Source organism: Lepisma saccharinum, chromosome 15, assembly GCF_977018435.1.
Source record: "Lepisma saccharinum chromosome 15, izLepSacc3.1, whole genome shotgun sequence".
Lineage (NCBI taxonomy): Eukaryota > Metazoa > Arthropoda > Insecta > Zygentoma > Lepismatidae > Lepisma > Lepisma saccharinum.
Window position 1 is genome coordinate 63,314,971 of NC_139243.1, and position 19,141 is coordinate 63,334,111.

The 19,141-nt window shown below is 39.4% G+C and overlaps 1 long non-coding RNA gene across 1 annotated transcript in view; it reads right to left on the reverse strand.

Annotated features, from left to right (window-relative positions):
• Positions 1 to 2,856: 2,856 nt before the first annotated feature.
• LOC145999497 (uncharacterized) overlaps positions 2,857 to 19,141 on the reverse strand; it is a 45,401-nt gene continuing 29,116 nt past the window's right edge. The window contains exon 4 of the long non-coding RNA XR_014443402.1: positions 2,857 to 2,956. This is a non-coding gene — a long non-coding RNA (uncharacterized LOC145999497). The remainder of the gene's footprint in view (positions 2,957 to 19,141) is intronic.

The window sequence follows — 19,141 nt, forward strand, 5'->3', positions numbered from 1 at the left end:
GATGGAATTGATGAACAGACCCTGGCATCGTAGCGCGCCGTGATAACCACTCCACCACGGAGGCCGGTACATTGAAAACTAGGAAATAAATTATATTGTGCTGAGATGAATTAATTATGAACAATCACACTATTCAAAAAACATACATGATAAGTTACGACGCAATTCAACCCAACTCTGAACCAAATAAAGGTGCAATGTTTACCTTAGCAACATTGATTACAATCGACGTAGAACCGCAGTGCTGAAGGTCAATAGGTCTTATTTGGCATGGGACACTAACATGCGTGCAATCATGGGTTTGTTTCACCGGTTGCCTAGTTACTAATTGTTGTTTGGAGGCAAGTTTTATTGGGGTGAGGAGGTTGAGGTTATCTTTGCCTTCATATTGCCTGCCTTACTAACTTTCCCAAAAAACCTTACAGTCAGCTTCATTGACGAAATGACTAGCATAGCGGGTACTAATAGAGATCATAGGTTTGAAATAAATGTAAAACGTTCCGTCATTTACTTCTCTACGGCTTCAATTTACCTAGGTGAATCTTTAGGGTGTAAATGTACACACAGAAACTGTACAGCTGTAACCCTAGAATTTATTTTAGAAAAAAAAAACTCCATTCAATAAACTTTGTCCACTCTTACGGCGGGCGGCCTACATTCTAGCAAGGAATGTTGGGAGCAGGGCATACGCCGCAGTCCAACCAGACAACAGAGGGGGAGCCGAGAGTTATGACGTCAAGGGAGGAAGTACTACCCGCACCTCGTTTTACAAGCTGCTGCTCTTCTTATTACTCTGGATTGGTCACTTCCCTGCTCTCCACTTTCCTTGCCACTTTGTAGGGCGCCCACCGTAAGATCAGACAAGAGCTATAACATATCTAGTTACAAAATAAAAAAGGAAATGTCTCCATGTAAGGAAGGGGTCCGGGTACGATACCCGGTGGGGGCACATAGTGGTTCAAATCCCACTATAAAGCAGGCGAACGAAAACAAGTCTCTGCGCAAGTAATGACGCCAGACGGCTCCACCAATGAGCATGTGAGAGGAACGGGATTGCGTGGAGGGAGAAAGCGACTGCGGTTACCAGCCTTCCCAGCAGTATATACTGCTTGGCTCTATCCATTCGATTTCCTCCCCTTCTCTGCCGCTTTTCGCAGCCTTGCTCCAGAGATAGTTTGGCCAAGGTACAGATGACGGAGTGGCTAGCGTCAAACGTTACGACTGGAGAGGTGAGGTTCAAGTTCTGGCTATGGTATTGATTGATTCGGTTAATTTTAGTTCGTTTTTCTGCCACTTTTGGCTAATCGCAAAGATGAGGAAGAGTGTTGATATGACGAAATCAATGAAGGGAGACACGCAAAGAACAATCATACAAAGGAAGGGATTCAAAGCAGGTACATCTGACGTCGCAGCGTGCTATGATAACCACTCCGCCACGGAGTTCGGCTCTGTTTAAGGTGTGCTTTACTGTTTGCCGGATCATTGTTCTCGCAGGCGTATTATTCCTCTTTCTCTTTTTAATAGTTGAGTACAAAACTCGAGATCTCCGCTACCGACCATCTCAGATTTGAGTCCTAACTAGCTTATCTCTTTCATATATGTATATATCTGTAGTTGTGTATTCAAATAGTTTTCCTCTACCTATCTGGCTTCAAGTATGATGTTCATACATTTTCACGTGAATCCATCCTCCTTGTCTTCTCTCTCTCTCTCTCTCTCTCTCTCTCTTTCTCCGGTTAGTATTGTTTTTTCCTTCATTAACAACTATGGATTCGTATTTCTACAATTGGAAACCTATATTTCGGTTAGTGCATCTCGCCATTTAGGTGACAGAACAAGATTTTGCTATCGAAGACCTGTAGTTCGCATCTCACCATGGACGTAGGCGTTCCTCTGGTTTTGCAAAAGTTCTCCAAAACAACAAAATTGGCAACATTGAAGCCAAGGACTAAGATTTGGAATGAAATCTAATGTCTATGGGTCGGTGGTACAGTAGGATTCATGAGTATTACCGCGCAAATTGTTCATCATCATGTACGTGCACTTTATTTGATCCAATAAAAGCTTGAAGAATTAAAAGAAAACTCAAACCAAGCTGTTGACAACTTCTGCACCAGCATACATAAAACTCCATTACTTACAAACACATACGATGTAAGAGAAAAATTAATGAGAATAGTCATGGACAATTTGGCGGGTAAAACTCATGTATCCCACTGTACCATTAATCCTAGAAAAATGTATCTGCATATTTTTCATTTTATTGTACGTCTCATTCTTACTTCGTAAGTTTGGTTGTAATTTTTAAAGGGCGATTATTTATTTGATGAAAATTATAAAAAGACTGGAACAAACAAAGAACAACTCTGGCGAAGCCACAATTCGAAGGCAAAACTTTTATGAGTGCACTTTGTAATTGTATTCCGTGCGTATCTTTGCGTCTGGGGAAAGTGATTAGTGTGTCACTCTATTCGATATTAAATGGAAATGGAAAAGGGATAGCGGACATCTCGTGCACGTGACTTAAAGAATGAAAATTGTGTAAATGTAAAATACAGACCTTGACATTCAAAATAAGACAGTTTCATTCATTATAGTTAAAGATCAATTTCATCTACATTTCTGAATTGAAAAAATGGATGAAAGAATGTTTTCTGAAGAACTAATTTTCGCGCAAAGTGTGAGGTAGGATGAGGATGAACGATTTAAAAATTAACGAAATCAAGTTAATTGTTCTAAATTGCTTTAACTGAGAATCTGAATTAACCATTTCAGTCTCAGCATGATTCAACAACAGATTTGTTAATAATGTAGACAATTCATCAAAGAAATCATTTGTACTCACCACGTAAACAGCGGGAATATTGATACCTTTGTACAGGCTGTCGTACAGTCTCTAGGAGAGAACTCTGCTTCAGACTTATTCTAGAAGAAGGTGACCTGGCTCTTGAATTCTCTAGAAGAAAGCAAAACTGTATTTGTACAATCACCAACATATGCATTCACATTTCAACTAATCAAAATTTGCTTTATACTATCAATGGATTTGGATACACGGCAGCATTAAAAACCGTATATGTTAATTGTTGTCCATTTAATTGTTATTTGCTAGTTCCCTAGATCTTGACAAGCCATTGTTCATCGAGTTTAGTCTCTCACGGCTAGATAGACGGACACTCAACGTAATATATGCTGCGTTAGTACCTAGTAGGTCAATCTCTACTAAATTTTGTTTCTACAGGTCTTGGATTTTCTGAGATACAGGTAGTTAACAGACACGGATCGATGTAAATTTTATATATATATATATATATATATATATATATATATATATATATATATACACACACACACACACACACACACACACACACACACACATATATATATATATATATATATATCTTAAGATTAAGGTGATTAGAGCTCTAAAAATGAAGGTAATATGTTCAACATCCCCTACTATTAGAACAAAATTCTCAACATTCTATGCGTACTGCACACTTGCATCTGTCGGTCTATTTTATTTTGAGTTTCAGTCTTTGCCTTAATATATTGCTTGGTTTTGTCACTTGCTATCTCATTTCTTTACTTGTCGATGTTTCGTATTATCTTCGTCATGCCAATGTCGCAATGACGTGGTTGGCTTGCAGGAATATCTATTAGCACTCTGAGAATTAAGCTTAATTTATTTGGAGGGATGTCCACTCAGTGGCGTATTTGTTACTTCATTTTGGGAAGTATATTTTTTGGGTGGGTATGCAAATTTGTATGTATGTTGCCGTCAGTAAACAACACTATTGCCTTGCGGTTATAAGTACCTTACAACATTGGTTCTAAAGTAGGTCATTACATGTTATGATAGCTTTAGGCCTACACGTAATTTAGAAACACTTTCTATATTTACATTCTAAGAAAACCCAAACTCATACATAAAAAGAGCTTTTGAATTCGTAACACCGAAAACGTGACCAAATTTATATTGCCAGGTTCAAATTTAATTTCCATTGAACATACCTACAAGTTTCTTTTAACACATTCTCAATTGGAGAATGGTGTCCTCCTTAATCCACAAGGCTGAATACTTTTCGGCATTGAAATCTTCGTTGACTGGACCATTAATAAACACAAATAATTTGCAGTTGTGTTTGTTACTGTACTTAAGAAATGGTGTAATCTTTGCTTTCAATTCCATTTGCTTCGAAGTGGATAAGAAACATCCCTCGCAGGGATCCCTTTTTTGCAGGGGATAAAATGTTTTTTGGGGGTTAAAATCCCTCGTATCCTCCTTTTAATTTGGCTGAATAACTTGTCAGAGGGAAATAGCAAATGAAGTCAATGAAAATTTGTTTCAGTGAAGCGCCGGAAACTTGTATAAGTTCTTCGTGGAGATCTTTCTGACCAATGTTATATATCGTTGGTTTCATATGGTTAGACTGATTTAACTTAAATGTAATGAAAGCAATACTTTTTGCCCAACTGTCCTGTCGTATTTCTTAGCTGAGTTATCATAATTATCGGAACTCTCTGAAAGGACCAAAAGTGCCGGACCACATTAATAAAAATTTTCAAAGCAAAGTATTTTCTCAAATTCATTCCTGGTTTGAACTACTTTGCATAGGGTTTACAAAATATAAATTTAAAAAATAAAATAAAAAATGGTCAAGCAAGCAATTATTTATTTTCCCCTTTGGGTCGTTAAGTATTGATTGACTTCTATGTAAATTATATTTAACAGTTTATTTCTAATTGAGTTATGTGCTGAATTTTAGAAATTCAATGTGAATGAATCGAACATATTGCGTAGTGAGTTCGTGATAGTATGCGTGTACCAGGGGGTGTCAGGTATTACCCCTTCAAGGAAATGTTATGCCAGGCAAAACAGAATTGTTTTTATCCCTTCCAGAGATATTTTTATCTCTTCAAACAAAATGGGATTGAAATCATATACATAGTATACAATTTCTTAGCTATATAACAGGCAAACAAAATCATTCATCTCCATGAATGGTCCCGTCATCAAATGTTTGCCTGCCAAAGAGTATGTAGCCTTGTGGATTAAAGAAAAACATCATTCTCTTTTCCACTTAAAGTTTTCATGGCATAATTAGTGATGATATTTTACAAGTAATGAAGTGTTTACAAGACACTTGTAAGTATATTAGATGAACATTAAGTTTGAATTTGACAATAAAAATGTGGTCAGGTTTTCAGAGTTACTAGTTCCATAGATCTTTTCGTGTGGATTCTCTTAGAATGTATATGCCCTAAGTGTTACTAAATTACGTGAACATGTTATCACAAGACCTAATGACCTAGGTTAAAACCAATATTGTAAGGTACTTAGAACCACAAGGCAATAGTTTGGTGTACTGATTTCTAACAAATGCAAATTTGCATGCAAAAAAGGAGTATCCAACCTCCGAAACTAAAGCATAAATACACCACTGACTAGCTATACTGACTAGATATACAACGTACAGAGAAGTATATAGGAAGTTTGAATATACATAAATTATGTTCTTCTTATATATGACTGATTAAACTTCTTGTTATCTATTAGGAAATGCTTCTTCTTCTTCTTTCATCAATTTCTTCTGTGATAAAAATATGGAAAGGCTTCTTCATCATCTTTCATCAACTTCTTCTGTGGTGAATGGAAATGGCTTCTTTTTCTTTCATCAATTTCTTCTACGTATAGTAAATATATTAAAGTCTTCTTCTCTCATCAATTTCTTCTATGATAAATACGAAAGGCTTCTTCTTCTTTCGTCAATTTCTTCTATAATAAGATAGGAAAGACTTCTGCTTCTTTCATCAACTTCTTTTATGGTGAATATGAAAGGCTTCTTCATCTTTCATCAATTTCTTCTATATACAAATGGTTATCCCCCTTTCATTCATTGCCTTTCTTATTTTCTCTATTCATATCAATTCTTATTTCTTCTTACGCAGCAATTCTTATCTTCTTCTATATTCCGCCGAGATATTTCTATTTCTTATATTTTCGATAAATTCTTCTATTTATTCCTTCTACTGCAAATTCTTATTTCTTCTGATCTTCCTTGGCAGCAAAAATCTTATTTCTCCTATTTATTGCAAATATTTTCTTTACCATATCTCTTCTCAATAATATAGAAAATAATTATACTGCATTCCTTGTCGAGAATTGAACAAAAGCTATAGAGGAATTTTAGGGGCGTCTAATCTGACAATAGCTTTTCCTCCTAAAAACAACACCGAGGAAATATACCAGGATCGCTAATATCCATCGTTGCCTATTGCCCAGTGCGACTAATAAAGAGCGCAGCCGTAAAGTGCTTCGGGGCGTCTAATTTAACTATAGCGCCATCGGGGACAAACAACCAAAACCTGGCAAGGACACATTTCTGTAATCATCTTTCGTATATTATCATGATAATGTGCTATTTACAATGTGTCATTATTCCTTCCATACATTCTTGTATGCTTCATTTGTTTATATTCTAATTATTATAATTAATATAATAATTTTATCCTCTTCCGATTTCCACAGTAAACTCTCTTTCTCATTCTTCGGTGCTCTGCCATCTGTCGTCGATCCCGCTAACTATTCCGTCTCGCCTTCGTGATTGTGTCTGCCGAATGGACGCGTGACACAATATTCTACCCCTAGAGGATGAGAAATTTCTCTATTGGAGGAAATATTTTTGAAAAAAGATATAATTTTCACATTATAGTCCTTTCATTTGACACTTCTTACTAGTTCTCATTTATGTTCTTGGATTACAACCAATTCTTATTACCTTCTTGGAATACAACCAATTCTTATTATCTTTTTGGAATACAACCAATTCTTATTATCTTCTTGGAATACAACCAATTCTCATCACCTTCTTGGATTACAACCAAATCTTATCAGTTTCTTGGAATACAACTAATTCTTTTTATTTTCTTCGAATACTAGCAATTCATATTATTTTTTTGGAATACAAACAATTCTTATCATTTTCTTGGAATACAACCAATTCTTAATCTTTTCTTGGAATACAACCAATTCTTATTATTTTCTTGGAATACAACCAATTCGTATTAATATTTTCTTGGAATACAACCAATTGTTATTTTTTTTAATACAACCAATTCTTATTATTTTCTTGGAATACAACCAATTCTTATTATCTTCTAGGAATACAATCCAATCTCGGAATACAACAGGTATGTTCTTGGATTGCACCTTAAAATCCGTTCCCTACTCATAAACGTTGTTGAGTGAATGAAAGACCGTACACATCCTTGACTGAATATTTTTCTCCAGAATCGTCTGCAGACAAGGACTCTTCCTGTGATGGAACAACTCAAGAAAAGGACCTTGCCTGTAATTGGCTGAGGTGGAATATAATCGAGAATTTTCATTGCGGAAAGTGGAGGAAATTTCGTTAGCAAGAACCCAAAAGGAACGAAAAGACATGACGTGAACAATATTTCGATTTGCTGCAACAAATAGTGCAAGATAATTTTCTTGACATACCCTACTTGAAAGTTCATCACATTATGGAGTGAACTTTTAGTTTGAGTTTGAGTTGCTGTTTTAAGTCCACTTTATGCACAGTAATGTTAATCGGAACTGGACATACAGTTTAAAGTGGGATCCGAACCACCATGTCCTTCCACCGGGAATCGCATTGATCATATTGAAGGTGATAGATTTGATTGATTTCGTTTATTTCACTTCAATTTCTGCCACTTGTGGCTAATCGCGGAGATGAGGACGAGTGATGATAATGGAATTTATGAATAGATAGTCACAAAGAACGCTAATGTCCACGCCGGGATTTAAACCCGAGACCCTGTCGTTGCAGCGCGCTGTGATAACCACTCTACCACGTAGGCTGGCCCATTGAAAGGCAGAAAATAAATTATATTATCCTGAGATGAATTAATTACGATCATTCGTACTATTCAAAAATATATACCTGATAAGTTCCGACGCGATTCAACCCAACTCTGAACCAAGTAAACGTGCAATGTTTACCTTAGCAACATTTATTATAAGCAATGTAGACGCGGGATGCTAGAGATCAATTGATTATTATAGCTCTTTCGTATGATACACTAGCATGCGTGCCATCAAAACATGGGTTTGTTTCAGCGGTTGCCTACGTTACTAATTGTTGTTTGGATTCATGTTTTGTGGTTCAGGAAGTTGAGACTATTATTTGTCTTCATATTCTGTGCCTTACTAACTATCCAAAAAGCATTACGGTCAGCTCCATTGACGAAATGACTAGAATAGCGGGTTCCATTCAAGATGATAGGTTTAAAATCTATGTAAGACGTTGAGTCAATTCCTTGTCTACTGCATAAAATTAGCTAGGTGAATCTTTAGGGTGTAAAAGTACATACAGCGACTGTACCACTATAACTCTAGAATTGAATTTAGAAAGAAAACTCCATTCACTAAACTTTGCTATATTTCTTGTCTACTCTTATGACGGACGGCCTGTATGCTGGCAAGGGAAATGCGAAGCGGGATATACGACGCAGACCAACCCGGCAGCAACGGGGGTGCCGAGAGTCACGACGTCGCGGAAGGAGGTGCGGCGCGCATCTCTTTCAACAGGCTGGCGTGTTTCTCATCGCGCTGGATTGGTCGCTTCCCTGTTCCTCACTTCCCATGCCAGGATATAGGGTTCCCGCCGTAGGACTCGACAAGAGCTATAACATTATAGTTAAGAAATAAAAATGGAAATGTCGCCAAGTAGTCAAAGGGATCCCGGGTTCCATACCCTGTGGAGGCACATAGTGGCTCAAATCCCACTTTAAACAGTAGATCTAGTCCCAATTAACCTATCTGTGCAAAAAAGTGGACTTAAAACAGCATTCAAACTAAAAATCAAACTCAAAAACTAATAATGAAAATTACGGGTAACGTTTAGGAAAAATATTCAAAGTTTTGAAAAATGTTCAATGGTTTTCATTTTTGAACCTGCAATAAATGATAGAAACGTTTACCTCGTATTCAAGAGACTGACAGTTCCAAAATCCCGTAATTCGGAAATAAGTAAGATTTGCATGCAGAGAAAAGATATACTGCAAATTTGGTCAAAACTCAATGGATTTATTAGGTAGTGGTAGATGATCCGTGATTCGACAAGGAATGAGCCACATACAGTCACGTGCAATTTACCTTTAGTATGGATGTCACTGAATTATAAGTTGATTTCAAAAGTCAATAATTCTCTTACTGCTTCTTACTAATAGGTAGCTCAACTAACACCAAAGTTCGAAGAGTAGCAAGAAATGTGATGGTACAATTTTCGAAGGAAATCATTAATATTAATTGTATAATATTAATTCAAGCCGTTGTTCTATCTTCGTGAAGTAATCTCGAAGGCGAGGATTAATAATGAATAGCTGTAAAGAGTGTACATGACTGTAAAGAGTCACAAAATGAGGAACACGATGCGATGATGTGTGCATTTATGTGCTAACGAGAAATGCAAAAGGATGACGTCAAATGCATTGTTTAAAGGTCGAGAAATTGCAATTTAATTACGGTCCAAGTTCAGCATTGAAATGAAACGATAGGCATGTTGGATCGAATTTAAATTGAGTGAGAGATAAGATTCCGGTCCTGTTACAAAACCCAAAAGAACACATTAAAATTGATGGTTTCCTGGACCATTAACAACCCTGCTCAAATGTATTCTAATCAGTCGACCTACACTCTGTCCCAACTAACTCTGGAGCAGGCGAACGAAAACAAATCTCTGCGCATGTAATGACGCGAGACGGCTCCACCAATGAACACGTGAAAGGAACGGGATTGCGAGGAGGGAGAAAAGCGAATGTGGATACCAGCCTTCCCAGCAGTGTGTACTGCTTCGCTCTGCCCATTCGATTTCCTCCCCTTCTCTGCCGCTTTTCGCAGACTTGCTCCAGAGATAGTTTGCCAAGGTACAGATGACGGAGTGGCATGCGTCAAGCGTTACGACTGAAGGGGTGAGGTTCAAGTTCTGGCTATGGTATTGATTGATTCGGTTAATTTTAGTTCGTTTTTCTGCCACTTTTGACTAATCGCAAAGATGAGGAAGAGTGTTGATATGACGAAATCAATGAAGGGAGACACGCAAAGAACAATCATACACAGGACGGGATTCAAAGCAGGTACCTCTGGCGTCGCAGCGTGCTATGATAACCACTCCGCCACGGAGGTCGGCTCTCGTGAAGCTGTGATTTACTGTTTGCCGGATCATTGTTCTCTCAGGCGTATTATTCCTTCTTCTCCTTTTTAACAGTTCACTACAAAACTCGAGATCTCCGCTATCTACGGTCTCAGATTTGAGTCCTAACTAGCTTATGTTTTTCATATATGTATACAGGGTGTCTCGTAATTTCGTTTACAACGCTTGGGAGGTGATTATACGAGTGAAAATAGGGTGGAAAGTTCATGTAACGAAATTCCGGAAACGGCTTTGTTGCCGAGTTATTGACGTTTGAAAACGTGGGAAAATGATATTCAGAAGAATAATGGCACGAGTGGAGAGAAGTCGTCCGTGTTGGGCGGTCCACTAAGAAATTGCGTACGTTCTTGCCAAAAAATCACGCGGCAATGTTGTGCAATGTCGACGCAAGGGATTCCCCAAAGGACGCGAACAAAGATGTTGACGGGTGTGGGATGGGTGTGCGTTCTGCGTGAGCTGGTATCGACGAAAATTGGCATGTGTTGAATGGCACCAAAAAACAAAGAAAATTTCCTGAGCGAAGGGCACCATGACGTAAAAAAAAAAAATGAACTGTCATAGGTTGCATACCCTGAAGGGCAGATGGGTGTCCGTGTGATCTGACGTTAAGTACCACATTTCCCGCTAGGGGCGCCAACAGTGTAGGTTTCCTCATGAAGGAGCGCACGTGTCTGTGCCATCGTGCTTCAGGTGATGTGCCAACTGCAGTGATGGATCATCCAGGCACCAGTACGCGCGCACTAGTCCACTAACGAAACACCTCCCATGTGAATGTGTGGCGAGTCCTGGCAGAAGAGGGGATGCACCCGTTCAAATTGAAGAATGCGCAAGATCTTTTACCTCGGGACTTTGGCCCACGTGAGGACTTTTGCCAATGGTTTGTTCATCAAATTGAAACTATCCCTAATTTTCAGAATACGGTACTATGGACTGATGAGGCTATCTTCACGGAAACTGGTGTGTTCAATAGTAAAAACAGTCATGTGTGGGAACATGAAAATCCACATGCACTGCTAGTGGCACATCATCAGTACAGATTTTCAGTGAATGTGTGGTGCGGGATACTGCATGACCATTTGATTGGACCGTACATTCTCCCTGTTCGCCTATGTGGACCCACTTATCAAGCAATTCTCAGTGAGGTTTTGCCTGAACTACTAGAGGACGTGCCCTTGGCACTGAGATGAAGACTGTGGTTTCAACATGACGGTGCACTCCCACATTTCGATCGGAATGTGCGCCATTTCTTCAATACCGTATTCCACAACCAGTGCATTGGCAGGGGAGGGCCTGTGCCATGGCCACCTCGATCGCCTGATATTACGCCCATGGATTTCTTCCTCTGGGGAGAGATGAAACGCCTCGTTTACGAAACACCTGTCGTGTCAACCGAGGACCTCGTTGCCCGTATCAATGTAGCTGCAGCATCGATAGCAGAAACGCCGGGGTTGTAGGGTCGCACTAGACAATCCTTGATTCGCCGTTGTCGCCTCTGCTTGGAAGTACATGGTGGACACTTTGAAAACCGTCAGTGATGAGGTTCCCTTCACATCTCCATTAAGCATACTGTGTGCCCTTCAGGTTATGCAACCTATGACAGTTCATTTTTTTCGTTTTTACGTCATGGTGCCCTTCGCCAAGGAAATTTTCTTTGTTTTTTGGTGCCATTCAACACATGCCAATTTTCGTCGATACCAGCTCACGCAGAACGCACACCCACCCCACTCCCGTCAACATCTTCGTTCGCGTCCTTTGGGGAATCCCTTGCGCCGACATTGCACAACATTACCGCGTGATTTTTTGACAAGAGTGTACCCAATTTCTTAGTGTACCGCCCAAGACCGACGACTTCTCTCCACCCATTTTGCCATTATTCACTTCGGAAAATCAATTTCCCACGTTTTCAAACGTCAATAACTCGGCAACAAAGCTGTTTCCGGAATTTCGTTACATGAACTTTTAACCCTATTTTCACTCGTTGTTCCAAGCGTTGTAAACGAACTTACGAAACACGCTGTATAACCCTGGCCAGCTGGGTTCAAAAAGGACACCAAGTGTGACATTCAAAGCAGGTTTTATAAGATAATTTTGCATGTGCATCCTTTAATTTTCTTTCTCAAATTCAATAGCCCAAGTCTGTTCGCTCGACGCCTGACATTTAATACTAAGAAACTCGTAATCAAAAGGAATGAGGATCTTGTCATCTGTGACTTAATTTCACAAACATTGTGAGCAATACATTACAAAAAAATGTTTTTCCAATAATTTCCAACCTCCAATGCGAGCATAACCAGCATACGTATAACCAGCATAAGCACAGTAAATGTACATCCACAATAATGTTCCTGTAGATGGTTACTTGAAAAAAAACAAATAAGCTTCTTCTTATCTCGAGAAGAAGCAATCTATTCTGCGATTCAGATACCTAAGATTCCTACAACATCATTAAAAGTGATCCAGAAGATTCACCCGTCACGAGGAGAGTTAACACAACATTCAACTGCTCCACCCTTGCACGATGGAAAATTCAAATAAGTCCCGCACATCTGCATTGACGTGGCGCAACGTACTCAAAGGACTTCGAAAGGAGCTATTGCACTAATGAAGTGTAGTTATGATTTAATAAAGAGATTGTGAGCGATCGCGACACATTTACATTCACACGACATTCAGGTTTACATCTTTAAATGACCCGAACACAATGCAGATTCACAGGAACTATCATCACTTTTTCTTGTTCTGACGCCTTTTCCTCATAGGGCCTCCCCGATGGTTCAGTGGTAGCGTCGTCGCACTGTAATCAAGGGGCCCCGGGTTCGTTACCCAGTGGAGGCACATAGTGGTTCGGATCCCACTTTAAATTGTAGGTCCAGTTCCGATTAGCCTTACTGTGCATAAAGTGGACTTAAAACTCCAAATCAACCAAACAAACAACCAATGGCGCTGTGGTAGCATCGTCGCCTTGTAATCAAGGGGTCTTAGTTTCCATGGAGGCACATAGTGGTTCGGATCCCACTTTAAACTGTAGGTCCAGTCCCGATTAGCCTTACTGTGCATAAAGTGGACTTAAAACTCCAAATCAACCAACCAACCAACCAACCAACCGATGGTGCAGTGGTTGCGTCGTCGCCTTGTAATTAAGGGGTCTTGGTTTCTATGGAGGCACATAGTGGTTCGGATCCCACTTTAAATTGTAGGTCTAGTCCCGATTAGCCTTATTGTGCCCTAGTGGACTTTAAACACCAACCAACCCTTTTCCCAGGAAAACTGTTATTCTATCCAAATCTGTACAATGATGGCTGTGCTATCACCTTCAGAAAAAAACAACTCAAATGTATTTGCATTGTTGAAAGATTCAATTTGGCACTGTATGCCAAGCCGCTATTGTTTTAATGCAACAGCATTGCTTAACATTCGCTCCAAGGTGGAATATCAAGAGAAATAATGGTGATATACGTATATTCTTCTAAATCTTGTCCACACATATGGTCCATAAAATACACATGGACTTCAACTTTTAGAGAGAATAAATCGCACCCTGCTTCTACCTTCTTTTGTAATTTGTAATTTGAACTTCTTTCCTTTAGTGTGACTGCAACACCATAAGAGTAACACTTGAAATGTTCATGATGAACTTTCTTCGTGAGGTTTTTCTTTCCTTAATAGTCGGACCCTGTGGCCGAGTGGTACAGTCTGGCGAGAGCTGCGATACAATGAAGTTGTGCGAACGCTCGCTCGTACAACTCCCGATCACGCGTACGCGTAGCCAGTGCTATACGTAAGTGTCTTGTGGAAGTTTAATGCATAGACGTCAAATGGCGATTAAAAGGGTCAACACTCTGAAAATTAATTTCAGCAACATCAGAGACAAGCCCACGTCTACGGCATTACACAAATAGATAAACGACACATTGAAACTAACACCGGATCAGGTCGTGAGTATCGAGATAGATCACTTTAGAAAATGTTTGTATCTCAAGCTAGTTTCGAAGCTTCTGTGTGAACGGTTGTTGAATCAATCGAATGGATGTTATGTGTATAATGATTCGGAAGGTGCCCATGAGGTTTTAATGACATGGTCGGACAGTGCAACAGTAAAAGTTCGACTTCATGTGATCCCAAGTGAATTAGACGATGACCCAATACGAGTAGTTTTGAACCAATATGGAACCATACATACATTAGTAGATGAGAAGTATAATGAAGATCATGTATATCCAGTACGTACGGGCAGAAAAATTTTAAAGATGACCTTGACCCGTTCAATACCTTCTTACGTGTCTATAAGTAGAGGGAGGTATTGGGTCACACATAATGGTCAAGCTAAGACTTGTTCGGCGTGCGATTCCCAGGAACACTTCTTCAATCAATGCCCCAATCGACAGCGATCATCAGCAAGAGTGGGTATGCAGGAAAAGTCCGACCCATCCCTTATAACCTGAACAGCACAGAAGAAGTGATAACCAGTGAGCCTACAATACTCTCAGGTGTAACGACCAAGCAACAAAACGAACCACCTGCATGTGTCAGTGATGAGACAATACAGAGCGTTCCACAAATGTCGACCAGAAAAGAACAAATCGCATCAAATGATGAAAGTACTGACGAATATATGGAGAGTTCAGTGTCCACCAAAGACGAGGATCCCAGTTTGCCGATCACCAACACTTTTAAGGAAAAAGAACCAAGGGAAACACTTGAAGATTCACCGACAACAGATGAAAATTCCTTGCAGATGACTACCAGGGACCAGTCTCCAGCACGTTCGTCAGTGCAGATCGCATCATCACCTACAGTGGGGAGGCAGAGACGGAGGAGGAATCGTCGCGTCGAATCGATCAATGGCCCTCCAGCAAAGAAACCAAGTGAACAACGTTCCCCATCGCAAGTGAGGGATAACCTGTCCCAAAGTGTACCCAACAATCTGGAAACAACCCTTGCTCTTGATGATAAACATATGAAGAATGGCTCCACAGAAAGACTGTAAGTACTTTTGTTATCCAACATTTGACATAAAAAATGTGTTATTAACTAGATGTGTTCATGTACCCTTCTTTCACCCCCTTTTGTTGTTATTGAGTGTAAAAGAAGGTTTTGTTTACGGGTTGAATTAAGAGATATATTAACAGAAATTTTAGTAACAGGTACTTTTTGGTGTGTATTTCTATTACTTTTCACGAATAACCTAGATTTGAATACCATAAACGATATGGCGCAAGATACAATATTTCATATAGCTACGATTAATATAAATAAATTTACCTCGACAGTAAAAATTAAAGCTTTCAAAGATTATTTAAAAACTTATGATTTGAACATCGTATGTATACAGGAAGCCGGTATAAAAAACCTTGAGGTAGGAATAGACTATGTAGTGTATAATAATAGTAACCCTCAATTCACAGGAACGGCAATAATTGTTAAGAAAACTATCCCTGTCGCTAAGGTATTATACCACCCATCAGGGAGGATTACATGTGTTTTTGTGGGATCGGTGTGGATATGTAATGTATATGCACCCTCGGGTACTGCAGCAAGGAAGGAGCGCGCAGACTTTTTTAATACCCCTGTAGCGACACCATTAGGGGGAAATTGACAACATTTGATATGTTTGGGCGACTTTAATTGTACTTTGCGGAAAGAAGACAAAAACCCCGGATTTAATCCCTGCCACAGTTTGCAAGCTGTAGTGAATGGGTTTATTTATTAAGTTAAGTGACGTATGGGAGAAAAAACACCCTCACGAGCCAGGCTACACATATATAAGAACGGACTCGGCAAGTAGACTAGATCGATTTTACGTAACCAGCAGTTTACTTTCACAGACTAGAAGGATAACTGTACAACCAACATGTTTTAGTGATCACCTTGGAGTAAACATGGACATTCAGTTAAATATAGCTCACGTTAGGAAAGGTCGAGGATACTGGCGTTTCAATATACAACTATTGCAAGATTCCACATTCCGTATGGAATTTGAACAACAGTGGAAGAAATGGGAATCCATGAGTTTGCGTCAGAAAGATTTGATTCAGTGGTGGGACTCTTTCCTCAAACCGTCCATAACATATTTTTGTCAACAATACAGTAAACAACGAATGTCTGACTTCTACAAGAAATATAATTTTTATTATGCTGTATTGCGTGAACTAGCCCATAAAATAGAAAGTGACTCCTCACAATTGCCCGAATACAAGAAAATGCAAGCTGTTGTCTTGAAGATGTATAACCAAAACTTACAGGGATACAGCTATCGTAGTCAATTACCTATGTTCGATCCTACGGAACTACCAACATTATCACACGTGTTAAAAGAGCGACAAAGAGAACAACGCGTCAATCACTTTTCCAGTAAATTTGGGACCCAGGCTACCACAGAACCGCCAGATCTATCGATTCTCGCCAATTACATTCCGAAGATAACAAAGGAAGACAACAAAACGCTGGAGAAACCCTTTACAATGGACGAAGTAAAGCAAGCGGTAATGACAGGAAAGAAGAATAAAGCGGGTGGCATTGATGGCCTTCCCATGGCACTATTTCAAACTTTTTGGCCCCTGATGAAAGACTTAATGGCAAGATGGTAAACGACGTTTTTCGGCGTCAACGGATGGGTCCCTCAAGCTCGTTAGGAGTTATGGTATTGGTACCGAAACCTGGCCGCTGTCAATCTGCACAACATTACCGGCCAATAACGTTGTTATGTGTAGACTATAAAATTTACGCACGTCTTCTTACTAGTCGGTTGCAGCTATATACAGATAAAATAATTGGTAAACAACATGTATTTGGCACCAAAGGAAGAATATTTGAATTATTAACTACCTTGAGAGAAATAGTAGCCTTAACACAAGATGAAAAGGAATCTACAACAGCAATTTTAGCATTAGACTTTGCAAGTGCATTTGATTCCATAAAACATGATTATCTATTTGCATTATTACGCAAAATTGGACTAGGAGACAAAATTATCGAGACGGTTCAAGGTCTCTATTTCCAAGCAAGAGTAAAACTAAATTATATGGAACGCTGACGAAACAGTTTCCTTTGCAACGAGGCCTCCGACAGGGATGTCCATTCTCACTACTCGCCTTTTGTTTAGCGATAACACCTATCATAAACTGGCTACAGGATGAGGTAAAAGGAATAGAATTATATTCTCAAACACATCGAATCCTGGCATATGCAGACGATGTGACTATAATACTTAAAGATGAACATGATCTGAAAACAGTACAAAAAATACTTAAAGCAACACAAGAAATAACGGGCTTGACGGTGAATTACAAAAAAATCGAAAATTCTACAACTGGGAAAGCACCCAGCACATTCTTATAAATCCCCTATGAGATTGTGAAGAACGTGACGATATTAGGAATAGTTTTCGGTACCACATTAACAGAAACCAAAGTAAAAACATATATAATCAAGTAGTGACACGCCTCCGACATGCAACTTTTCTAGATCGGAGACGTGAATTATGAACAATAGCCAGAGTAACCTACGTTAATGTGTTTCTCTTCTCTAAAGTGTGGTATGTAGCGCAAGTCTTAGAACTTCCCAAACCAAAAGCTGCTGAAATACGGCGTATTGCAACACAGTTTATTTGGCAGACACATGTATTACGGGTCGCGTATGAGACACTGTGTCTCCCTGAACGCGTTGGAGGACTTAACCTGATGAACGTTGAAATAAAACACAGTTACTTCTAATACACCACAACATAAAACAGTTATTGAGTACAACACGGAACCTGACAGGGCATGTGCTACATTCTTACTTACGAGATGTCGAACTTACAGCCCCTGTCTCAATGCCTAAATTAACCCGTACTCTCAACTATTTTCGAACGACGCTGGTGGAATTTACGTATTTACTCATAGCATGCCCACAATTACAAAGTGAAACAATTACGGGCAAATTCTTATATCGAATGCAGTTACAAAGACGACGAGTGATGCCAAGAATTCAAACCATGCACCCTACTATCCAATGGTTAAAAGCATGGCGTAATGTAAACGCACGACACATACCTACACCTGTGCGATCTATGTGGTACTTAGCAGTGCATGACAAAGTCTTGACAAACCAGATGGCGCTCCGGCTACAATTGGAAGGAAACGAAGGGTGCGGATTTTGTAACCACTTTGAAACATAGACTCAGTACGTGCTCCGAAATACGTGATGATTGGCAATACCTTTGCCAAAGACTAGGAAAAATGTGCCGACTCCCTGCCAACTACTTTACAGTAGACCACATCCTATTTCCAGACTTTAATTTTTATGCAAGAACCAAATTACAGGCTGTGCAGTGGATCATAGCTCAGTATGTGTATTATGCCTTAAAGAAGAAACCAGGCAAATGTGAAGAATCATTACAGAATTATGTACAAAATGAATACTTAGAACTCAACAATTACGACAAGAGAAGTTTGTACGCAAACTTTTTACAAAATGTACCTATGTAAAAAAAATAGCGTAACTTTGGTACGATTGTATCTTAATAACAATTGATTAATAAAAAAAAGTGGTTAGCACATCGTGCTGCTACGCCAAGGGTCCCGAGTTCGAATCCCGCTCGGGCTTGGTTGTTTGTGAATGTCCTTTCATCAATTTCATGATTTCATTACTCATCCCCATCTTCGCAAATTAGCCAAGAGACACAAAACGCGAAGTAAAATAAACTAAATCAATCAATCAATCAATCTTTCCTGAATAATTTTGTTCATATGTCGCATTCGTTTGGGGGGCTAATGTTATGCTCTAGGGGGGGGGGCTTAGTATCCCTAGCTCCTACCTAACTACGCCCATGCTCCCGACGAAGGTCAAACTCAGTACCAGCAAAGCGCAGCTCTGCCGTCTTCTACGTTCACATGTCTATAGTTTCAAACATTTTGATACCATTTCTTCATGTC